The sequence below is a fragment of the Mirounga angustirostris genome, unplaced genomic scaffold, assembly GCF_029215605.1.
Source record: "Mirounga angustirostris isolate CCGP_5_RB_7025 unplaced genomic scaffold, mMirAng1.0.hap1 SCAF_1, whole genome shotgun sequence".
Classification (NCBI taxonomy): domain Eukaryota; kingdom Metazoa; phylum Chordata; class Mammalia; order Carnivora; family Phocidae; genus Mirounga; species Mirounga angustirostris.
Genome location: NW_026991709.1, coordinates 61,815,289 through 61,841,813, shown reverse-complemented (window position 1 = coordinate 61,841,813; position 26,525 = coordinate 61,815,289).

Here is a 26,525-nt window from a genome sequence, read left to right as displayed (position 1 = left end):
AAACCCAATGTAGGTGTCTCCTCTTCAAAACACACTTCATGACCCTTTGAATGACAACTCTGAGCACATTTGTTGTTTGGATTAACAATATAAACCTTAGATCTGAATAAATACCTTGCTGTTATCCAAATGACTTTTTTTTTTTACTATTCTATTTTTTATTCAAAAATAATTTCTGAAGTAGCGTGCTTTTCTGATACAGAAGTAAAAGCTGCTGTATTGCATATGACAGATGCATTTACCTTTGCTAAAAAGCGGAGTTCCCTCACTTACGGGCACAGATGGCTGTCTTAAAGTTACTTTTCAACTCCAAATGGCCACATGCTGGAACAATGATTCATTGTTTACTGAAAGGAGGTTTTCTAGCACTCAGATCCTGATACAAGCATGGAATAACATATCTAGAGCAGGGTATGCAATCAACCATTTTGCTAAACATATAAGCAAACAATTTCATGGGTAATCTCATCATTGCCTATTGGAGAAGACTATAATGGTTCCCAATGCTCATCCATCCAATTCCTTAAGTCCACTCTCCTTGGCCCGTCCATCGATCCACTAAGAAGCATTTATTTAAAAATAGTTTTTGGGAAGTACTTTGAAAAAAATTATTTTTAACTTAAAACTGATGTGTTACACACTGAAGATTAAATATATATTTTGCATTTCAGTAATTATTGGGACCATCAAAAATGTCTGGTTATTGGGTCATACTGAGGCAATTATCAGATAAGAAGTAGGGAAGATAAAAACAGTAGAAGACAACTAACAGAAAGAAGGGAACAAAGAGAGATCAGCTTCAGAAAACATTAGAATTAGGGGCACCTGGGTGGCTCAGTCGTTAAGCGTCTGCCTTCGGCTCAGGTCATGATCCCGGGGTCCTGGGATCGAGCCCCGCATCGGGCTCCCTGCTCAGTGGGGAGCCTGCTTTCCCTCTCCCACTCCCCCTGCTTGTGTTCCTTCTCTCGCTTTGTCTCTCTCTGTCAAATAAATAAAATCTTTAAAAAAAAAAAGAGAGAAAACATTAGAATTAAGAAAAAGGTTGCTCTAAAAGGTAAGAAAGAATCCTACCAGTGAATATGAAAAAGATAGGTAAGACATTATGCCTTTTGGGAACTAGAGCATTTGTAAGTATTCAAGCTTTGTCTATCAGTGCCTCTTCTACCTCTTGAATTTTTGCTCTAAACTCGTCTTCTCTGACTCAAAGATCATAGCTAAGTTAGTTGACAGAAGTATGTGTTTCTTAAAAACATTTTTCTCATTCTATGATACACGCTTTAAATTCAAACATAAGCTTTATTCTCTTTTGTATTTATGGCAACATTCACTCTATTGCTGGTATCCAGCAGATCCTTAACAAGTTTTTTGTCTTATTCTTCATCTCCACTATTGAAATAAAACTAAATAAGGAAGTGATGCTAGATTTCCCCCTCTCCACCATGTAAGGATACACCTACAAGGAAGCCACATACAAATCAGGAAGCATTTCTCACCAGAGTGAAATCTGCCAGCACCTAAGTCTTACCCTTAGCCTTTAGATTGGTGAGAAATAAGCATTTGTTGTTTAAGCTAACCGGTCTATGATATTGTAGCAACCAGAACTGACTGAAACAGTAATATTGTTCTTAAGTCTTGGATTTCCAATATTAAAGAGCTAGACATCCTAGCAGCCGGGCTCACTGAAACAACCTGCATTCCTTTCTTAGTTATAGTGTTCCTGAAACATCATCATTTTGTGTTTTCCACTCTGTTCTATAGAATTCTGGAATTCCTAAGATAGTGTGGCTTGTGCCATTAAATCATATCTGTGTTAAATAGTCAAAAAACCCTTCATTACAGCCCCAAAATATTATACCCAACATATCGAGGGTGATTATGAACTGTCAAGCTTATGAGTTTTCAAAGGGTGCCCTTATAAGTTTAATTAAGCAAGGCATTCTATTAATCATTTCTAATTACTCATGCAAATCACATACACTCTGGCCCGTGGTTTAATAGCCTGATTTGATCCCAAACACAGCCGATGTCTGTGGCCCAATGGGTATTTCAATGAACGTGTCTTCGCTGATCTTGTTACTCTTTCTAGATATGATAATTGTCAGAAAGCTATAGCTTGATTTGTTAGGCATTACAAGTACTTTAATTGCTGAATTAAGAGACAAAGGTAAAAGAATGCAAGAAAAGGTTGTGTTGTTCCATGTAGCATACGCCTGTCCGTCTGGCTGCATGTACACTGCCCAGGGTACTGATCCAGACCCGATGCAACTTCTTATCTGTCCACTCCAAATATGATACTGATGAAAAGATGTTATCCTGAGTTTAGTTTCAGCATTTACTGAAGTAAGGAAGACACATAGAAGAATACCAAACTTGTTTAATTTGACTTCAGATTTCTTCTTTATACCAGTTGGTTCATAACTCAAATATGTTAAAAGATGCAGCCTCTTCACCCATCCCCACTCCAAATTGCTGGAAAAAATCCATAATGGCAAAAAAAAAAAAAAAAAATATATATATATATATATATATGGATTCATTTCCAAATAAATTTATAATTTATCATCTACACATTTTGAGAACTAGAGAGTGGGACTTACTATTTTCTCACTTTAAAGATGATGCTTGAGGGATGCCTGGGTGGCTCAGTTGTTTGAGCGTCTGGCTCTTGGTTTGGGCTCAGGTCATGATCTCCTGGTCAGGAGATCAAGTCCTGCTCAGCAGGAGTCTGCTTCTCTCTCAGCAGAAACCACCTCCCCCAACCCCACTGGCAATCTCTCTCTCAATTTTTTTGTTTTCAAAGGTGAAGCTTGGTGAAAATACAGATTCAAGGTTTGCTTTGTAATGACTCCACAACCTCCAAGGGTGTTTACCCTGTAGGTTAAAATCTTTGTACCTTCTCTGATCTATGGCAGATTTAGGTTTTTTTTTTTTTTTTTTTTAACATTCTTACTTATGTAGAAATATTGAAACCTCTAGTACACCAAAGAAAAATGAAATGTCTCCATCCCTCCTCCTCCCACACAAAGTGAAACTTCCTCCAAATCTATGTAGCCAGTCCAGACAAGCCTGAGATGCCAATCACAACAGCAATCTCCCTTCCCCCACCCCTTCTCTCCCCTGAATGCTTCTACTTTATAATCTCAGTCTCAGTGTCTCCTCTGGACACCCTCACCATCAAAATCTGCTGTCACAAAAAGTCTTGCTAAATCAATTTGTACTAAAGTATAAAGGACAGACAAGGTTATATTTGCATTTGAATAGAGATCATTGTGTTTCACTAAAGGGATTAAGCTCTGACCTGGAATTTTAGGCATCAGCAAATATATGATAAGAGTGCCCATTCAAAGAAATTTAGCCTTCCTAGTCCCCATGAAATCATACTAACTGTGTAATCACTTATTCACCCGTCAGAGAAACAGTGTGACCTAGTGGTTAAGGGCCTAGGTTCTGGGGCCAGACTGCTTGAGTTTAAATTTGGTCTCAGGCACTTTCTTCCCTATGTGACTTTTGGCATGTTTTTCCCTGTGCTTCAGTTACTCCATCTATGAAAAGGGGATGGAGATAATAGAATCTACCTTGTACAGTTGTAGGTTGTAAAAATCCATGTGCGTGGGGAGTGCTTAGAAAATGCCACATACGTTGTTAAGTGCTTTGTATGTATTTGATGTAAAAAAAAAAAAAATTGCTAGTAAGGTTGGCCTTGAATCTTTGTGGTGTTTCTATCAGCAGCAAGGTATAACCCTGAGGCTGTCTTACTTATTGCTGGGGACTAGACTGTGCAGTAGTACAAGCAATTAGGGTAGATTAGGCAAACAAGTTAGAATGATACTCTTTAAAGTATGCCCCAATTGGAAGGACATCCAAAAAAGAAGGGCAAATGTCAAGGTGGGGGGACAATAATTTTCCTGAAATATGGCTTAAAACATTATCTTAAACCGTAGTTCTTTCTGACCATGAATAAATACTGCAAAACAGTTTAATGGGTGTTAATATTGTGCTCTCTAAACTCACAGTTTCTGCCTTCTTGTCTTTTTATTTTCCCATCCCCCCTTTTATTTCCCTCTTATATTCATTCCACAAATATTATAAGAATATTATTATTCTTATAAGTAAGAACACATTGGTTGGGGATGGGTGGTAGATAAAGAGCTCAGTTTTAGACACTTGAGTTTGAGTTGCCAGTTGAACAGCAACTTGAGTAGGTCCAGCCAGGGAGGAATTCAGGGATCTGAGCCCAAGAGCAGATATATGCTCAAGATAGCAAAGATATTCATCAGTGTGTAAATGGGAATAAGAGATAGGCTGCACCATTAGAAAGCATGTAGATTAAAGGAAAGATCTGAGGGAAGATTATAGAAAAATGCTAGGGAAGGTAGAGGAGGAAACAATGAAGAAAAGTAAGATAAGATTTTTTAAAAGTAGGCCAGGACAGGAACCCAACATGCCTGTTTCAGGGAAAGAAAAGAACTGTATTTCTGAAAGAAATGTAAAGGTTGAAGCTTTTTCTGGTAAGACAAGGACTAAACTGTCCATGGGATTTTCACTGAAGTTGTCTTGATGACTTTTGCCAAAATGGTTTCAAGAATGGTAGAAACGAAAGTCAGATTTCAGTGAGCTAAGCAGTGAATAGCAGGTTAGGAAGTAGAGAGGGCTGGCTCTGCTGAGAAAGACAGAGAAAAGCAGATAGCTTGAAAGCCTTAATAATGTGGGTGAATATGGCATTTAATTCGGCATTATTCTCTCAAAGGTCTGCTGCTTCTCTTCTCTTTTTTTTTTTTTTTTTGTTAAAGATTTTATTTATTTATTTGAGAGAGAGAGAGTGAGAATGAGCAGGGAGAGCAGCAGAGGGAGAGGGAGAAGCAGGCTCCTCGCTGATCAGGGAGCCCGATATGGGGCTCCATCCCAGGATGCTGGGATCATGACCTGAGACGAAGGCAGGTGCTTGACTGACGGAGCCACCCCGGTGCCCCTGCTTCTTCTCTTTTCTAAGGCTGAAATTCCAGCAGTCCGACTCCACCTTCCCAAATCTTAGTTCTACAGACATCTTCTCCCAGGAGAGACTTAGAGACAAGTCGTATGAAACAATTGCCTCTATGTAGAGGCCAAATTTATCTGTGAATAAGGACATCCAGGCAAAGACAACCGGCAATGTCAAGTCTCGGTTTTAGGAGTAGGATTATGATAGGATGTATGTAGATAGATGTCATCAAAAGAATAAATAATTGAAGTGGAAAGAAGAAATGGGTAACTTAGAGAATACACAGAAGAGGAAACACATACAGATCTTTATAGAAGGCTTCACATTTGGTGGGGATAAGAGAGAAGAGCCAGGTACAGAGACAGGGTGGGAGCAATCTGAGAGACAGGAGGACTAGAATGAGAGCACAACAACAGCCTGCAGAAGAGAGTGTTTCAAACAAGGCATGAAGGACTCACAGAATACAGCAGCCAGCTCAAGGACAGATGTGTGAGAAAATCCATTTGTTTTCATGTTTTTTTTTATCTCTTTCTCATCTCCCCTTTCTCTGTGGCTCTGTGTATGTATATATGCATATATGTATTATGTGTGTGTGTATATATATATCAGCTTTATTGAGATATAAATCAATAGCATAGATCATAAAATTCACCCATTTAAACTGCATGATTCAGTGGTTTTTGAGTATATTCAGGGCATTGTGCAACCATCACCAGTCTGTATGTGAGATTGTTGCTGCTGACCTTGGGAAAAGCAGTTTTAGGAGAATAAATAGGGGTGGGGCAGTTACCAAAGAATTAAGAAATAGTAAGGCCACAGACTGGGAAAAAATATCTGCAAAAGACACATTTGATAAAAGGGTGTTATCCAAAGTAAACAGAGAACTGTTAGAACTCAACAATAAGAAAACAAACAACCTAAGTAAAAAATGGGCAAAATATCTGACCAAACACTTCACCAAAGAAGATTTACAGATGGCAAGTAAGTCAAATGATATGAAAAGATGCTCAATATCATATGTCATTAGGGAATTGCAGATTAAAGCAAAAATGAGATACCACTACATACCTATTAGAATGGCACAAATCCAAAACACTGACAACACAAAATACTGGTGAGGATGTGGAGCAACAGGAACTCTGATTCACTGCGGGTGGGAATGCAAAATGGTATAGTCACTTTGGAAGACAGTTTGGTAATTTTTTGTAAAACTCTTACAGTAAACATACTCTTACCATACAACCTAACAATTATGTCCCTTGGTATTTATTCACTTGAGATGAACACTTACATCCACACAGAGACCTGCACATGGATATTTATAGCAGCTTTATTCATAGTTGCCAACACTTTGGAAGCAATCAAGATGCCCTTCAGTGTGTGTTGGGTAAATAACCTTGGTACATCTAGATGATGGAATATTATTTAGCACTAAAAAGGAATGAGCTATCAAGCCATAGAAAGACATGCAGGTGCATATGTGTAAGTGAAAGAAGCCAGGCTGAAAAGGCTACATACTGTGATTCCAACTATATCACATTCTAGGAAAAGCAAAGTTATGAAGACATTAAAGAGATTGGTGGTTTCCAGGGGCTAAAAGAGGTGGGAGAGATGATTGGCAGAGCACAGAGGGTTTTAAGGGAAGTGAAACTATTCTGTGTCATACTATAATGGTGGTTACATGCATTATACATTTGCCAAACCCAGTGTGGCACATCAGGAGGGAACCCTAATTTAAACTGTAGACTTTAGGTGATAATGACATGTCAGTGTAGGTTCATCAGTTGGAACAAATGTACCACTTTGGTATGGGATGTTGATGGTGTTGATAGCTGTACATTTGAGAGGCAGGGGGTATATAGGAAATCTCTGTGCCTTCTTCCATTTAATTTTTCTGTGAATCTAAAACAGCTTTGGGATTGTCTGAGTTCCTGCCTGTTTAAAAAAGGGACACCAAGGAAGTCAGGTGTACTTCACGTTGTAGAAGGTGAGTCTGAAGTTGTACAAGATGGTGTTTGATGGAATGAGGCAACAAGAAAAGCAGGCAGAAGGGGAGTGAAGGAAAACACTTTGGCCTCGGAGACAGAAGTGAGGAAAGAGAGAATGGGTAAAAATGAACAAACAAACAAACAAACAAAACCCCAAAACTTGGCTACTGAAAGGTTAGGAGGAGGAAATGGCTGCAGAGACATTTTGAGGAAAAGAGGAAGAAAGTAAGGAAGTTCATACTTCGTGACTTTGATTTCTCAGTAAAGCCAAGCCTCAAAATGCCCCAGGCTAGAGTAAATATTTGATAAAGGAGAGGTTTTTAAGTTCTGAGAGTTTGCTTCTCTGGTTAGCTTACTTGGGGGAAAAGTAAGTGTAGTGTCGACTGTGGTTTCTTTTATTATTGCTCTCCTTAAATTCTTCTGTATCTCCACTGAGCCATGTGGCTACTGAGCCCTTGAAATGTGGCTAGTCCAAACTAAGCTGTTCTGTAAATGCTTTGAAATCTAGTCTGCGCTATTGATGGGCCACCTTGGTATTTGAAAACTAAATTCTTTATGTTCCAACAAAGAGTAGATATTCACAGCGACACTTCCGTAGTCCTCATCAGACATTGCCAAGGTGACTTCAGAATGGTGAGAAGAGACAGTCAAGCCTGGAGCAAAGTGTGGGATAAGGGTAACAGCAGCTATTCAGTGAGAACTTACACTAGGCTAGGATTGTGCTGTTTTACACACATTTAAAAACATACACAGTGAGTGATTTTCTAAGTTGGAGCCCTTGAACCTCTCTGAAAGCCAGTGTTTAATCTGTAAAGTGAAGCCTAAATTATCACTGACCAAATATCTATTAGTCCAAAAGACAAAAAGCATAATAGATATTGCTACATATGCTAGATCATGTAGCTTAAGGCTCACAACTTCCTAGTTTACCTTTGAAGTGACTTCTCTGAGATTAATTGCGAAAGTCATGCAATTTATCAGTGTCCATCTTCTTTCCACAAGGCTACACCCTGAAGGTCAATGATCCCTCTTCTACGTAATTGTCTTGAGGACAAAGTAAGCTTGAGATACATAGCATCTAGAATTGCACCTTATTCTCTCCTCGCTCATTTCCCATCTTTGGAGCATGACCAGTACTCTTCTGTTCTCTCCTCCTCTCTTTGTGTCTCTTTTAAATGTTTGGTCTTCCTTTTCTCCCTCAACTCCCTCGCTGTTCACTTTTCCTCTCATTCAAGTTCCTCTTTTATGCCTCTATTTCTGCTGTCTCCCCTGGGTACTCCCATTCTGTTCTAATATGACTTGTGTATGGGCCCAATTTTTCCAGTTGTCCTCAAATTTTACTTTCTAGTAGGTCTGAGAGGGGTCTGCAGTATTTCTTATAAACATTTTTGAGCAAAACCAAATGCCAGTTGGAAGCAGGAGAGAAATTTGAATTAAACAAAAGACTTGGCAAACATTTTTTCAGAGTTAATTTAAATTATTTAGTGTCTTCCAGGGAAAGTGGCATTTTGTCAACATGTTTAAAAATATATATTCAAGGATGTTCTTATGTATCGGGACTAATATATTCTCTGTATCTTGCATTTTTATAGCATTTATTTGAATGATTCCATAGATAATGTTTTCATTCCTTTTTTCTTTCACTTAAGACATGGGGAAAATATTATTTTAAAAATAGTCACTGTTAGATTCAATCATACCCCAAACACATCTTGGTTGTTTTGATGGGATTGTGACATTGTATATCACAAAACCAATCACTTTGTAAACTATCTTCATTTATATTTTACAGTTCTATGAACTTGATTATTAGTGTAAAGAGTATTCCTTTAAAAGCAAAAGTTTCCTGGGTCTACACTCAAACAAAGAAGTGAGATTTTTGCAAATACCTTTTTTTTTTTTTAAAGAAAAGTATTTTACAGACTCTGAGCTGTGAAATATGGGGCTCTCATTAGCTGCAAAGAGAGTTCCTTGTTACCACTCCAGCTGTTGACTGTTTACTGTGGAAGCTGGTACTAGCGGTAGGCAGAGAAAAATGCTCATTTAGTTAGAGCTTTCCAGGTGAGATTTCTTTGAGGTTGATTTGAACATTTGCCTATTATGAGAAAAAGCTATGCATTATTCAGATCATAAAAAAAACTACTAGAATTCCCCCAAATTGTTCGGTGTTTTCTCAAATAAAATGAGTGCTAGTATTTAGAGGAAAATTTCATTACACTAATTAACTTTTAAACATCCATTAGCTAACACATTTTTTTCCTTTAAATGATAGATCCTAGGAAATCCCAAACCGAATTGTTTACAGATACATTTTGGTACATTAATTTGTGAGTATTTCACTTGTGACCAAAGGAAGTTGTTGCTTCCAGTTGTAGTTATTTCATAATCTAATTTTTAAAATTTCCAGATCTTAAATTATCATAAAAACAGTTGTCTATATTCCAGTGGCCTCTGGGGACATATATATTTTTTTTTGAATGGTAATATTTTCATAATGAGAGGTGGTATGCTGTCATGGTGAAAGCCCCAGCTGTCAGCTCTAAATAAAGCAAACCTAGATTCAAATCCTCGCTTGAGCACTTGAGAGCTAAACAACCTTAGCAAGTGGTCCAGCCTCTCTTAGTCTGTTTTTTTCACTTTTTATCCAAGGGCAAAGATCCTAGTGAATGGGTTGATTGAGTACTGCTAATCACCTAAGTCATTAAATAATAACTTTATTCAGAAGTGGCACATCCAAGTATACTGTGTGGAGTTTTTTTCTTCTCTGCATTTTCTAATTTTTTTTTTTACTGTTGGGAAGATATTGCTTTCTTAATCAATAAAAATAAAGATTATACAATACATTGACGAAGAGGCAATAGACCCTAAGGGATTCTTTTGAAAAGTGAGATCAAATAGTTAAAGGATATCAAGGGAAAGAATTATCTGGTCTGTGCCTATTCAGCACCATCCTCCTTGCCTTCTAGACTAAGCCTCTGGAAACAAATTCTGCTCTCCTCTGGCAAACTCCTGGGTTTTCCACTTGCATAGCCAAGAAGTGCAAGAGCCATGTTGTGAGATTTTCAATTTGATCATCTCACACGAGGGTACCAGTGTTTTCAGACTGGAAACAGCATGTTACTACACTTTGGCAATAATGCATTAAATACAGATGGGTTTGTTTTTGGCCAAATATGTATCATACAGCCAACAGCTGTTTAGCTATTGCCAACGGTCTGTTTAGTACACAGAGAATCTGTGAGTTTCTTTTTTGCTTAAAAAAAAATCTGGTGGATCAATGTAAAAGCCCCACAGAGGTGTCCAGCCTGCCACAAAACAGGAGACAGAAATTGCCAGCACACTGACAAAGGCCTGCGATGTTTTTTTTCTCCCAAATTATAAAACCTAGTTTGTTATAATGAGTAAGATTAGCATGATTTTTAATATATCCAAGTTTTAATATAATTCTAGATCTTTCAATGGATAAGGAATATATTATAATCTCAGCAATGATACAATCAATAAGAATATATGGTATTTTAGGGGTGCCTGGGTGGCTCAGTCAGTTGAGCATCCGACTCCTGGTTTTGGCTCCGGTCCTGATCTCATTGTTGTGAGATCAAGCCCCACAGTGGGCTCTATGCTCAGCGCAGAGTCTGCTTGAGATTCTCTCTCTCTTTGCCCTCCCCCCCCCGCCCCCTGCTCGTGTTCTCTCACTCAAATTAAAAAAAAAAAAAATGTGGTATTTTTCACATTTTCTTGAAAAGTATGAAGCACTGGGGCACCTGTGTGGCTCAGTCAGTTAAGCCTCCAACTCTTGGTTTCAGCTCAGGTCATGATCTCAGGGTCATGAGATGGAGCCCCATACCAGGTTCTGTGCTCAGCAGGGAGTCTGCTTGAGAGTCTCTCTCCCTCTGCCCCTCCCACCCATGCACACACATGTGCTCTTTCCTCTCTCTCTCAAATACATAAATAAATACTTAAAAAAATAAAAATAAAAATAAAAGCATGAAGCACTGAAGAGTGTGCACAGCCTAAGGAACACAGATCCTCCCTGCCCCCTTCCTCAAGTTATGGAGAATTCATGGACATCAAGTATACTATTTCTCATTACCTAGAATTTATTTTAATCTCTGTTACAGGCATCCAGATACTTAATAAAAAGGCCAGATCTATCACCTTAAAAGCAACACCAAACAACAGGATTCTAATTTATCAATTTCATGATTGTTATAATAGAGGACTGTCACAATATAAACAAGTAAAACATGATTTATTTTTATTATATGTGCTATCTATATATGTATGTATGTGTTTTATATATACCCCTCCCTTTCGTAAGCATTGCTTTGACAGCCAAAGCAAATAAAACTATTTACATTTTACATTTTAGGGATACTGCCACCAGGTGGTAGTAAGGAAATATCATATTATAAGCTTTGAACCTTTTTTTTAACCCATGTAACCATGTATTTCTACACCTTCACACATATAGTTCTTTCAAAGAAATAGATAAATCTAAAATATTTTAAGCAGTCATCAAAAGTGAACCATCTTAAATCAGTTTAAACTCATAAGGGAGAATTAGCTTTTAAATACATGAAGGAGTAATCCAGATTTTGTGGGTCCTGAAGTTTATAACTGGGATCTCTTAAGAATACAAAATGTCACATACAAAATTATTTATGAAATGGAATATTTGTCTAAAATTAGAAATCAGGGGCACCTGGGTGGCTGGGTTGGTTAAGCGTCTGTCTTTAGCTCAGGTCATGATCCCAGGGTTCTGGGATTGAGCCCCACATTGGGCTCCCTGTTTGTGGGAAGCCTGCTTCTCCCTCTCCTCTCTGTTCTTGCTCTCTCTCGCTCTCTCTCTCTCTCTCTCTCTCTCAAATAAATAAATAAAATCTTTAAAAAAATAAAAAAAGAAAATTAGAAATCAAATAACCATAGTTTGCTTAAGACTTGGAGATCCATGTCTCTTATTTCTGAAATCTCTATAGGCATTTTCCCCAAAATACTCCTTAAGAAATAGCCTCCTGTTTGCAATTTGGCCTCTCTACTCCTCTCCACTCATTTAAAAGCACTGTGCAACTCTCAGAACTCACTGGGGTCTATACAAGGGAGGAACTAGAAGCTGGTTTTTTATTAGCTTTATGATACATCCATCAGAAGATGAGATTTAGGTATTTCTCAGCACCTGTTGGCAGGTGTGAGGCTGATGTGTAAAATGAGAAGAGGCAACTCCACAGTTCCTGCAACTCCAAAATACTATTATTACTTTCTAGCTAACCCTTAAGTGTTGTTGTAATTATGTATAGTTGTCCTATAGTATCATAGTGTTGAAGGTCCTCTGGTAATTATTCCTTTGTTCCAGAGCTCTGGACATTTCAGTACCTCTTACTGGACAGTGTCCTTAGAGACTCCTTCATTTTGCTTTCTGGCCAGAGAGGATGCCTTCTCTTTTCAAAACAATGGGTTATCAACTAAATTGCCTGGTTGTTGCCTAAGTACTAAGGAAAGCTTCTGAAAGAACATGCAGTGGGATAAGGAGTATTGAAGAGGGAGCAAGGGTTAGAAACCACAACCCAGAATTTTCTGGAAAATCCAAGTCTGCACCTGTTTCTGATTAATGGTGTTTTCTCCTGTTAAAAATCTTAAATGAATGCTATATTTTGTTGGTTAGGCAACTTACATGATCTTGGCAAATGTTCTCAACTCTGGTTTAGGTTATGGTACTCCTTATACAAGCAGAGACACTTAAAAATGCCCCAGTGGAAGAAAAACTGGAAATAAACTACTTATTTAAACCTGGGGATTTAAGATCCTTGATTTTGTTATTAGACCCTTTCTCCCTCCCGTTCTTCCTTTCTTTGGCTTCTTCCTGTCCTAGTCTACCCCTTGGATAGGTGCTCCCTTGGGATTATCTAGTGGGACCCCTCCTAAGTTATGTGTATTTCTAACACATGAATTTGGACTAGCTGCTTATCTTTTCAGGACCCCATTGTAAACAGATAGTAGATGGTGAAAACCCATCTTGTTGACTTCAATCAGCACAGATTTCTGGAAGGCACAGAGAGGGCCAAAAGTGCCAAACAAAAGCCCAACATACTCTTTTCTGTTTAAAATTGATATTGAATATTTGATTTTTTTGAAGTAGAAATTAATGAGGAAAATAATAAATTTCCAAATCTTTTTTTTTTTTCACTTAAAGGCAAGGTTAGCAAATACAATTTGCATGTAAATCAACATTTACTTGACACATGCACTTCTCCTGGCTTGCATAAACTGTGACACAAAAAAGATGAAAGACACAAGATGCATATAAAAATCTTTAAAAGGTAATTGGCAGATACTTGCAATAAATATTTATTAAGCACAGAAATGTCCCTTTCTTGTTTTGTGCCACTGTGATTCCTGCTTCATCTCTGTCTTCTTCCTACTTTCTCATTAAATATGACTTTTCCTTTAGGATGGTATTCAGACAACATTCTGGTGGTAGAGGAGGGAGGATGAAGGAGTCTTAGGAAAGAGGCTGGGTTTTTGTTGTTGTATGTATGTATGTATTCATTTTGGTAAGCTGCTTTTTGAAGCTATAGAAAAAATCTGGGACAAAGCCGAATACCTGATAAATTGAAAAGGGGAGAAGAACACGAATTAGAAGATGAGCTAATATCAGATTGGCTTTGCTGCTCCTCACCTCCTACCACCTTTTAAATTATCCCCATGTTGTTTGTTTTGCTGCCATTCCTTAAATTCTAAGAGCCTCTCTCTTCGAATGCTGTGCAACAACTATTACATCAAGAGGGAAATCAGGCCTTAGGTTTGCTGGCCTATTTGAGGTGAAGGAGAAAACCAAGTTGAAGGGTACTTTTCGTTCCATGGCTTTTTGGCCTGATGGTTGTTGTCCAACCATAATACTTCAATGACTCACTGAATTGTAAGCTTCACCAAAATCCTACAAGCCCTTTGCCAAGTTGCCTTGAAAAAAAAACCTGTTTTTGTTTTTGTTTTTTTTGTCTCTAACTCATTACCTTTATACATTCTTTTTTCCCCCATCTCCTGTTCCATTAGCTGTCTTTTATCATGACATTCCTTGTCATGACTAACCCATGCCACAGATTTAAAAATGCTCTCTTGGGGCACCTGGGTGGCTCAGTTGGTTGGGCGACTGCCTTCGGCTCAGGTCATGATCCCAGAGTCCTGGGGTCGAGTCCCACATCGCGCTCCCTGCTCGGTGGAGAGCCTGCTTCTCCCTCTGACCCTCTCCCCTCTCATGCTGTTTCTCTCTCTCTCTCTCAAATAAATAAATAAAATCTAAAAAAAAAATGCTCTGTTATTTTTAATAATGACTTTTTATAGATTCTTTTAAACAGAATTATTCTAAAATTAAAATCTCTTCTCACCTCATTCATGCAGTCTCTTTCAACTATTAAATTGGGAAAGAAGTTCCTATTGGCCAAAATTTCATCTTGCCAAATACAGATAATTACATCTCTCTTTCTCTTCTCAATCCACATAAAATGCAATGTAAATGAAATATTTCTACATGTAATTAATAACCCACTGTCAATATAGACGGCACTGCTGCTTATCAACTAAGTTTATGTCCTATTCTAAATCCTTTGTTGTCATTTCAACAATCATCACAGCATCTGCCCCAGGAATAGATTCCATCTCAAGAAACTACTTTTTGCTCATCCATAAGAAGCAACTCCTCATCCATTAAAGTTTTATCATGAAATAGCAGCAATTCAGTCCCATCTTCAGGCTCCACTTCTGATTCTAGTTCTCTTTCTTTGTCCACAACTTCTATAGTTATTTCCTCCACTCAAGTCTTGAACCTTCAAAGTCATCCATGAGGGCTGGAATCAACTTCTTCCAAACTTCTGTTAATATTGCTATTTTGACCTCTTTCTACAAATCATTAATGTTTTTAATGGCATCTAGAATGGTGAATCCTCTCCAGAAAGTTTACAGTTGAATTTGACCAGATCATCAGAGGAATCACTGTCTATGGCATGTACAGACTTAGGAAATATATTTCTTAAATAATAAGACTTGAAAGTTGAAATTACTCCCATCCATGGCCTGCAGAATGGATGTTACATTGGCAGACATTAAAACGTTAATCTCATTTTACATCTCCATAAGAGCTCTTGGATGATCAGGTTCATTGTCAATGAACAGTAATATTTTGAAAGGAATCTTGTTTTCTGAGCAGCAGGTGCCAATAGTAGGCTTAAAATATTCAGTAAACCATATTGTAAACAGATGTGCTCTCCTCTGGAGTTTTTTGTTCCATTTATAGAGAATACACAGAATAGATTTAGCATAATTCTTAAGGGCCGTAGGATTGTCAGAATGGTCAGGGAGCACTGGCTTCAACTTCAAGTCATCAGCTACCTTAGCCCCTAAAAAGAAAGTCAGCCTGTCCCTTGAAGGTTTGAAGCTGGGCATTGACTTCTCTAGCTGTGATACCATCTTCTTCCAATAGATGGCTGTTTGGTCTATATTGAAAATCTGTTGTTTAGTGTAGCCATCTTCATGAATTATCTGAGCTAGATCTTCTGGAGAACTTGCTGCAGCTTCTCCATCAGTACCTGCTGCTTCACCTTATACTTTTATGTTTTGGAGATGGCTTCTTCCTTAAACCTCATAAACCAACTTCTGCTAGCTTCCACCTTTTCTTCTGCAGCCTCCTCACCTCTTTCAGCATTCATAGAATTGAAGAGAGTTAGGGCCCTGCTCTGGCTTTGGCTTAAGGGAATGTTGTAGCTGGTTTGATCTATCCAGACCACTGATACTTTCTCCATATCAGCAATAAGGCTGTTTCACTTTCTTATCATCTGTGTATTCATTGGAGTAGCACTTTTAATTTCCTTCAAGAATTTTCCTTTGCATTTGTAACTGGGCTGTATGGCTCGAGGGCTACCTTTCAACCTATCTCAACTTTCAACATGCCTTCCTCATGAAGCTTAATCATTTCTAGCTTTTTATTAACAGTGAAAGACAATACAACTCTTTCTTTCACTTGAACACTTAGGGGCTATTGTAAGTTTATTAAGTGACCTAATTTCAGTATTGTTGTGTCTTAGGGAATAGGGTGGCCTGAGGAGAGAGAGAGAGAGAGAGAGAGAGAGAGAGAGAGATGGAGTTATGCCAGTCAGTGAACAGTCAGAACACACACACATCTGTTGATTAAATTCACTGTCTTATAATGATTTGATTCCTGGCACCACAAAACAATTAAAATAGTAACATCAAAGATCACTGATCATGGGTCACCATAGCAAATGTAATAATAATGAAAAAGTTTGAAATATAGTGAGAATTACTAAAATGTGACACAGAGACAAGAAGTGAGTGAATGCTTTTCTGAAAAGAGGTGCCAATAGACTTGCTCGATGCAGGATTGCCACAAACCTTCATTTTTAAAAGGTGCAATATCTGCAAAGTACAATAGAGCAAAGTGCAAGAAAATGAGGTATGCCTGTATCTGAGAAGGCATGTATGCAATGAAGAGCACAGTTTTAAAAGATGTGCTACTTTCTCATTTCATATTCCATATCAATTTTTAAAAAGGCAGTGGTACATTTTAAATGAATCCAAATGTATTATGAGTTGAAACCATCCAGGCTTCTCTGGAGATCCATGGAAATGCACTGAAATATCATGGAAACAAGGCTGTAAATCCCTGGTCTGCATGTGTGGAAGAAGACTGTTCTAGCTAAATCAGGGTACACTGTCCACTTGGCACCTGGTAGTTTGAAGTGCCAGTTATGGAAAGAATCTTAACTGTGCTAATTTGATCCAACACAATGGCTTCAGTACTTCAAAACAATGATATCAGTGCTTCTTGGAAGTGGTCAGCTGCCGTGCAAGTCGTTAAATTCTACTCTTCGTGTCAAACTGGCCTGTTTCAGACCTGTACAAATCCCAAAAGACCTGTGTTGATCTCGTTTGGAAGCACCACCTACTGAGTCTCAGTGTGCTTTAATGAGGTATTTACAGGGGACCCCTACCCCTTCCCAGTCTTAAAGTACACACTTTTTACAAATAGAGTCCATTTCAATTGCCACTGGAATGTTTACCTTTAATATCTCTATAAGGATTAAAACAAACACTCCTGATTAATGTTAACTTACTTTAGGCATTTACTGCGGGCCTATCAGACATCCCCATTATGGTTTGTATGTGAACAGTACTTAATGTGGAAATTACTTTTTAAAAAATTGACAGGAGATGGAATAACTCATTTCAACATTTCCACAGGTCTCACCTTTTGGAAAGCTTATTACTGAATCAGGGAATGTGAAATTACATGTTCAAAACTCTAAGCTGCCAAAAATACAGTGTTGCACTTTAGAATACTAAAAGATTTCACTCACTTTATATTGCATAATTTATAACATGTAAATTAAAGTCCTATTGAAAATGGCATTGTAAAAGAATGCTATCAAGTAATTCTTAATAGATTTCCCACCATTTCACAGTACCGCTGGACACTTGAGCAATAATAAGTGTCCCAGCAGCTGAATCTTCACATTTCCAGCAAACTTTAATTTGTGTCTTTTGTATTTCTTTTAAACCCATGGCTTATGGTACGTTGGCTTTATTTAGTTTGGGTGTAGATTCATTAACTCAGGTGATGGGAAAGAGGACACGTTAACAAGCCCTGTTCTTCCAAAAGCCAGTTATATTTGCCAAGTCTTTTGCTTTTGTATCTTGTAAGAGCTTCTCCATGTGTCTACTTCCATCTGTCACACTGCCACGACGGACTACAGGCCACCTTCCTCTCTGAAACGGGCTACTGTAACTGACATCCAACTGGATTCTCTGTACTTAGTCTTTTCTCTCTCCATCTATTTTTCACACATTAGAGAGATCATTTAAAAGCAAATATGATCATCTTGTTACTCCCCTCTTAAATCCTTTCAGAGGTAGCTCCTCTTTATTCTAAGATCCCACCTCCCTAATATTACTGGAGCATGTTATCATTTTTTTTTTTTAAAGCTCATTCCTTTCATTGTATATGCATGTGACTATTGGTCATGTGACTATTACTCTTCTCATCAGTATGTGGGGTCTATTTCTGTATCCCTTGAATATGAGCAGAATGTGTGAGATCCTTTGAGCAAAAGAATGTGGTAGGATGGTGTTGTGGGCCATCTGAGCCTAGGCATCAAGAGGCCTTGAAGCTTTTGTTTTTACCCTCAGAATCTTAGGATTCTGCCCCAGAAACCACCATGTGAAGAAACCTAGTCTGGCCCTGCTGAGGATGGGAGGCCACAGGAAGCAAAGACAAGCCTTCCCAGCTGAAACTCCCTAAACCAACCAGCCAACGGCCAGCACTGACTATTCTGTTAAGAATAATGTATGTAGTATGCATTTTACCATAATTTTAAAGATGAGGAAACCAAGGGAGGTTACAACCAGCTCGAGATCAGACATCAAGTGTTAGAGCCAAGATTTTAAATCCAGACCCCTTTACTCACATCACCAATTTTTACCCACTCTGCTACAAATTCATTTTAAATCTCTACATACCACATTGCAGACTGTTTTTCTTCTACTTAATTATGTCTGTCTGTGTGGCTTTTTTATTGATATTTAACCCAACTATGTCAAAGTGATCTCACAGCCTAAGACACGTAACAGATCATATACCACTTACCATGACAGTTCCCAGACATTTAAGTGCTGAATAATGATATCTATTATTCCTATGTAAATAGTGAATCTAAAATACTTTGAGAATGAATTTTATTTTTCCAAATAGTCAAAAGTCATTTCAGAACTAAGAAGAGTGACCTTCAATTCCATTTGACCTCAGTAACAAATTAGACAGGCAAAGTAAGAAAACGGCCGTTTTCATGTGGCTCAGGGCCTGGGTTTGAAAGTCATTCCCTGCAGGTTTTGACAGCAGTATGACCAATATAGCACAAGTGAATACCCACAAAGTGCGACACTCACATGGAAGTATAAATTCTGGCATGGCTGTGAAAATATCAGTCTTTTTTTACAGTCAAACCTCACATACATAAAGTCATATGAACTTTGCTTAATTAACAAAAATATGGATGATAACTATGGTTTTTCGTATTTTGTATATTGATAAGTCCATAGGGTGTGCTTGGGTTGGCTGAGTTGGACTGTCATACTGCTCAGGAGTCATTCAAAGGTGAAGCAGGTTGAAGGTCAAAGATTTTTACATCTTTAGACTCTAGCATTTCCTTTTGAACTTTTGCCAGGCCCTGACTCCTCCAGGAAGGGTGGAGGCAGTTTGCTATTTGTGAGGGGGTGACCAGTAAAGAGTATTTTTTTCTTTGTTTATTTTACATATGAGGGGAGAAATCTATTTCTGAAATGATCTGTTTCTTTACAGAAAAGAGTCCAAAGTCCTTGATACGGCATTCAAAGCCTTTGTGATTGATTTTCAGGCTACTGTCTGGATATCTTCCTAACACACTCTGCATTTTCTTACTTTGATGCTTTCTCTGTACCTGGCATGTGCATTTCACATTTCCATTCTCCTCACCTTGTTTATTCTCTCTTTTTTTAAAAGATTTATTTATTTATTAGAGAAGAAGAATGAGAATGCAAGTGGGGGGAGGGGCAGAAGGAGAAGCAGAGAGAGAATCTGAAGCAGATTTCCCCACTGAGTGCAGAGCCGTCCTGGGGCTCAATCTCAGGACACTGAGATCATGACGTGAGCTGAAACCAAGGGTCGGACCCTTACTGACAGAGCTACCCAGGTGGCTATTCTCTTCTTTTTGAAAATTGTTGACATCCATCAAATCATAGGATATCTTCCCCAGGAAGCCTATACAATATCCTTAGTAAAAAAAAAAAAAACTTCTCTTAGGTTTTCCAAGAAAACTGTTATATGAGGATCGATGGATCAAAATATAACATAGTCTGTTGTAATAGCATTTGGAGAAAATAATAGGGACTACATCAAAGGCTCATTTGGGGGATTAAGTGAGTTATTCTACATAAAGCACTTTGAAGACTTGCAGGTATTTAATAAACATAACCACTATATAAATGTTGGCCATTGCATTTACAATTGTTAAAAAATAACATAGAAGTAGTCGTAGGGGGCGCCTGGGTGGCTCAGTTGGTTAAGCGACTGCCTTCGGCTCAGGTCATGATCCTGGAGTCCCGGGATCGGGTCCCGCATCGGGCTCCCTGCTCAGCGGGGTGTCTGCTTCTCCCTCTGACCCTCTTCCCTCTCGTGCTCTCTGTCTCTCATTCTCTCTCTCAAATAAATAAATAAAATCTTAAAAAAAAAAAAAGTAGTCGTAGGGATGGTTGCACAATTTTATAAGTAGAGTATGACAGTGGCATTGAGCTATCAGTAACTATGTAGTTTCAAAGTAAAAGGAAAGAGAGAATGGTACAGAGTGATCACACACTGGATTTGCATGTGTATTCAGTTGCCTAAATGCAAAGTCTAAGACAACCGATCAATGAAGTATATCTAACCAAGAATAAAATGGAGCCACCAAGACTCAGCTGACCTTATAGTGTTGTCACCTCAGGTTAAAAAAAATAAATAAATAATTACACTGAAGGATGGGGGAAATTAGCTTACCTCCTAGGCCTTTGTCTTATTGAGGTAATCAGTTAAATTATCAGATTAACTGATTAAACTCTCTCTTCCCCATGTCAATCCAGAAATCAACTTTGTTGTAAGAACTGATGATTAAAAAAAGGAAGTAAAAGGAGCCCCCCTCCCCCCGCCCAGCCCGCCGCGCTACCTCTGTTGCTCAGCTCACGTTGAGGGCGGCGTCCAGGTGGGTTCTGCCGCAGCAGCACCCCCACCACCTCGCTGTGGCCCCTCTGCCGCAGGATCCACAGTGGCGCTGTGACATCCTGACACGGGAGACGACACGCTTGCTCCCACCAGGCCACACAGCCTCCATAGAACAGCAAGGGAGGGAATTAAATACGCAGAGTTGACACTTTCAAAGAAGACAGAGCTTGGACGAGTCTGACCTGGCTAGACCACCTTTTCATTTTCCGCTCACGGCAGGCTCCTATGCACTTGAACTTTTCTTTTCTTTTCTTTTCTTTTCTTTTCTTTTCTTTTCTTTTCTTTTCTTTTCTTTTCTTTCTTTCTTTCTTTCTTCTTTCTTTTCTTTCTTTCTTTTCTTTCTTTCTTTCTTTCTTTCTTTCTTTCTTTCTTTCTTTTCTTTCTTTCTTTTCTTTCTTCCTTCCTTCCTTCCTCCCTTCCTTCCTTCCTTCCTTTCTTTCTTCTTTCTTTCTTTCTTTCTCTTTCTTTCTCTTTCTTTCTTTCTTTCTTTCTTTCTTTCTTTCTTTCTTTCTTTCTTTCTTTCTTCCTTCCTTCCTTCCTTCCTTCCTTCCTTCCTTCCTTCCTTCCTTCCTTTCTTTCCTTTCTTTCTTTCTTTCTTTCTTTCTTTTTCTTTCTTCCCTTTCTTTCTTTCTTTCTTTCTTTCTTTCTTCCTTTTCTTTCTTTCTTTTCTTTCTTTCTTTTCTTTCTTTCTTTCTTTCTTTCTTTCTTTCTTTCTTTCTTTCTTTCTTTCTTCCTTTTCTTTCTTTCTTTCTTTTCTTTCTTTTCTTTCTTTCTTTCTTTCTTTCTTTCTTTCTTTCTTTTCTTTCTTTTCTTTCTTTCTTTCTTTCTTTCTTTCTTTCTTTCTTTCTTTCTTTCTTTCTTTCCTTTTCTTTCTTTCTTTCTTTCTTTTTTTTTTTTTTTTAATACATTACATCATTAGTTTTTGATGTAGTGTTCCAGGATTCATTGTGTGTGTATAACACCCAGTGTTCATTACAACACGTGCCCTCCTTAATACCCATCACTGGGTCAAGCCATCGCCCCACCCCTCTCCCCTCTAAAACCCTCAGTACTTGAACTTACAAAGACTGAAGAAGCCTGGGGCCAAGAGCCCAGACCAGACTTGCCTAGGTGAACATAAAGGCATTCTCCTATCAGGTTACATTACAGTGGGAATCGGCCTGGGTGCCATTTACTGAGGCAAAAGGGTTTGAAGACACTCAGAGCTGATCGGTTATCTCTGGTGCTGCTGCAGGACCGCAGGTCCTCCCTGTCTAGCTGCTCTGCGTAGACGGCCAGGCCCTGCATCGCTTGGTTGATTTGTGCTGCTGAAGATAACAATCATGGAATAACATCCAAGTCACCACTGTGGGCAGCTAGGAAGAGTGCAGCGGCTCCATCCTGAGAGATGTCAAAGTGTTAAAATCGTCATTCACACTTATTTTTTTTTTAAGAAATTAGATTAAAAATACATACATTTAATGCGATTTTCCATTTCTCTCCCCCACTTTGTTTTTATATTCGTGGTTAGTGTTTTATTCTTTGCAGAATAGTTCTATAATATCACAGTAAGTCAGGTTGAAAGGTAAAGCTTCAAATAGTCTTATAAGGATAAGTTATAACAAATGCAATGACTGTTCGCTGCACAAAACCTTCATCACAGAGCTTCTGATCTGCCCACTTGGCAGCAGCACCCAGGCAGTCCAAATAGCCAGTCATCATTTTTCTCTTGTCTGCACAGACTTCTCATTAGCTGCCTTCTGCTTCTGTTGTGTGAGCTCAGGGTTTATCCCCTTTCTAATTAGTTTAAAAAATTTAATACAATTTTGCACTAGACCTAAATGTTAGTTTAAAAATAAACAAAAAATAAAGTCTATTTAAAAAAAAAAAGAAAGAAAGAAAAAAGATCTGGGGTAATCAGAAAGGCTAGAATTGCTGAGGAGCTGAGACTTGTAAGGAGAATTTTTTTGGGAATTTTTATCCATAAGAATACCAAGGTGAAAGAGCCACCATCTTCACTTTGGCAGAGGTAAACCCTCTAAATATTTAACTAGGAATTATCTGTATAGGAATGTATGTGTGTATGAGCATATGATTAATTTATCCTCTGAATATTGTATTTCCCTGAACAGTTGTACTTTGTTATAAGCCTAAAACCTCAAAATTTAAGAAAAAGTATCTCCCCATCCTATGATCTGTAATAAACTACAGACTCTAAGCAGTGGCTGTGTTTTATCTATTGCCACCCCATAACCATTACCATGCCTTATCCATAGTAGGGCCTTGATAATTATATGAAGGGTACAGTAGGACCATTCCATCTCTTGATCATGCAGACCTTAAGCCCTCCTACACAGACTTTCAGTTTCTCACAGAGATTGTCACAGTGCTATGCACATAACATACAGTACATTTGGTGGATTTAGGGAATTATTATATCAATGTATTCCAAGAAGAGAACAGGTTTTTGTTTTTGTTTTTTCTTCCAGCAGTACTGAAATACAGTATAGAGTACAATAGAGTACTATTACTTGCTTTTTGTTATGTAGTCCACAAAATCAGGTTTGTTTTTTTTTCTAAGGAAAAAATATATATTTTATATTAACTTTTAATTTTAATTCCAGTATAGTTAATATACAGTGTTACATTAGTTTCAGGTGTATAATATAGTGATTCAATAATTCCATACATCCCCCAGTGCTCATCACAAGTGCACAACTTAATCCCCATCTGGTAACCATCAGTTTGTTCTCTACAGTTAAGAGTCTGTTTCTCAGTTTGTCTCTCTCTCTCTCTTTTTTTTTTCCTTTGCTCCTTGGTTTTGTTTCTTAAATTCCATATATGAGTGAAATCATATGGTATTTGTCTTTCTCTGACTTATTTCACTTAGCAGTATACTCTGTACCTCCATCAGTGTTGTTACAAATGGTAAGATTTCATTCTTTATTCCGGCTGAATAATAGGCTATTGTGTATATATACCACATCTTCTTTATCCATTCATCTATCAATGAACACTTGGGCCGCTTCCATAACTTGGATATTGTTTATAATGTTGCTTTAGCGGTGCAAATATCCCTTTGAATTACCGTTTTTGTATTCTTTAGATAATTACCCAGGAGTGAGATTTCTGGATCATATGGTAGTTCTAACTATTTTTAATTTTTTGAGGAACCTCCATACTGTCTTCCACATTGGCTGCAGCAATTTGCATTCCCACTAATAGTGGGCAAGAGTTCCTTTTTCTCCACATCCTAGCCAACATTTGTTGCTTGTGTTGTTGATTTTAGCCATTCTGACAGGTGTGAGGTCAACTGTCGCATTGTAGTTTTGATTTGCATTTCCCTAATGATGAGTGAGGTTGAGCATCTGTTCCTGTGTCTGTTGGCCATCTGTATGTCTTCTTTGGAGAAATGTCTGTTCCCCATGTCTTCTGCCCATTTTTAATTGGATTGTTTGTTTTTGGGTGATGAGTTATATCAGTTCTTTATATATTTTGGATACTAACCCTTTATTGCAAATATCTTCTCCCATTTAGTAGTTTGCCTTTCAGTTTTGTTGATTATTTCCTTCACTGTGCAGAAGCTTTTTATTTTTAATCTAGTCCCAATAGTTTATTTTTGCTTTTATATCCCTTGCCTCGGGAGACATATCTAGAAAAATGTTGCTATGGCTGATGTCAGAGAAATTACTGCCTTTGATCTCTTCTAGGATTTTTATGGAGTCAGGTCTTACATTTAAGTCTTTAATCCATTTTGAGTTTATTCTTGTGCATGGTGTAAGAAAGTGGTCCAGTTTCATTCTTTTGCATGTAGCTATCCACTTTTCCCAATACCATTTGTTGAAGAGGCTGTCTTTTTCTCTTTGCATATTCTTTCCTGTTTTGCCAAAGATTACTTAGCCATATAATTGTGGGTTTTCTATTCTGTCCTATTGATCTATGTGTCTCTTTTTTGTGTCAATACCATACTGTTTTGATTACTGCAGCTTTGTAGTGTAACTGGAAATCTGAAATTGTGATACTTCCAGTTTTATTTTTCTTTTTCAAGATGCCTTTGGCTATTTGGGATCTTTTGTGGATACATACAAATTTTAGGATTTTTTGTTCCAGTTCTGTGAAAAATGCTGCTGGTATTTTGAAAATGATAGCATTAAATCTGTAGATACTTTGGGTAGTATAGACATTTTAACAATATGTGTTCTTCCAATTCATAAGTATGAAATATCTTCCCATTTCTTTGTGTCATCTTCAATTTCTTTCATCAATGTTTTATCGCTTTCAGAGCATAGGTCTTTCACCTCTGCTTAAGTTTTTCCTAGGTACTTTATTATTTTTGATACAATTGTAAATGGAATTGTCTTCTTAATTTCTCTTCCTGTTTCTTCATTATTAGTACATAGAAATGTAATAGATTTCTGTATGTTTATTTTCTATCCTGTGACTTTACTGAATTCATTTATCAGTTCTAATAGCTTCTTGGTGGATATATATATATATATATATGTGTGTATATGTATATATACATACATACACACACATATACACATATTATATATATGTTACACATTATATATATGTATACATATATATACAATTATATACATATATATACATGTATATATATACACACACACACATATATATATACCATATATATATGTGTGTGTGTGTGTGTGTGTGTATATATATATATATATATATATATATATATGGTACCATGTCACCTAGGAAAATATATTAAATCAAGTTTGCCAACCCCGTAAGTCTTAAACTTTAAGGCAGGATTGTACATTAATCTCTAAGTCACATTTCATTGTTTTACCCCATTTTTCAGCCTGTCAAAATTTTTTTGAATCCTCTATGAAGGTTTTTCTCTCCTATCTTATGTTATCTCTAAATGTGATTAGCCCTTTTTCTATACTTTGGCCTAAAATATTAATTAAATGTAAAGTGTGTAGACAATATACAAACCCAAGATGCACATTCCTGGAGCTATTACTCTATGCTGACATAAGGAAGGCAATAAAAAGAATGCATAGCTTATTCTTTTTGGAAAACTGGCAAAGTATGCAACACTAATTATATCAGGGACCTATTCTTCCTATTTGAAGCCTTGTATATCATTTTCCTATCTTATCAATTTCGTATACAGCCTAAGTTTGCAAATAAATAGCTTTACTTTAAACTTGAATTTAGTAAACAAGTTTTCTAGAATACATATTTGTCATGAAAATAAACAAAAAGGTCTGGTGTGGAAATAAAAAGATAATTGGATTTAATTGGACATAATTGAATGATATTAATATATTAAACTTGTATGGCACTTCTAAACACAGATCATTTCTTAGAACGTATCTGAAAGGTTCATGAGTACTTTATTCAGATTTATGAATTTTAGAGTCATCTTTTCTTATAAGTAATGGTACATTTGTATATTCATTACTAGTCCTACATTTTCTTTTTCTTTTTTTTTTTTATGCTATGCTTTTAAATGTTGGTAAACATTTTCCTTTTACAGAGACAAATGGTTTATCTTTTTAAAAGTTTATTTTTATCTGTACTGGATGACACAAGTAATAAGAGCAGCTTTCCTTTGTTTAGGACTTATTACATATCCTGTGCTTTACATCATTTTTTCTCAGTTAATCTGCCAACAAACTAAACCTCTGAAGTAGATACTGAGAGTAAGAGAAGTTAGCAAATTTTCCCAGAATAAGAACCATTCTTCCCAGGAAAGCTTGCCTCTAGAGACTGAGCAAGGCTGAGGCTGGAAGTTAAAGTT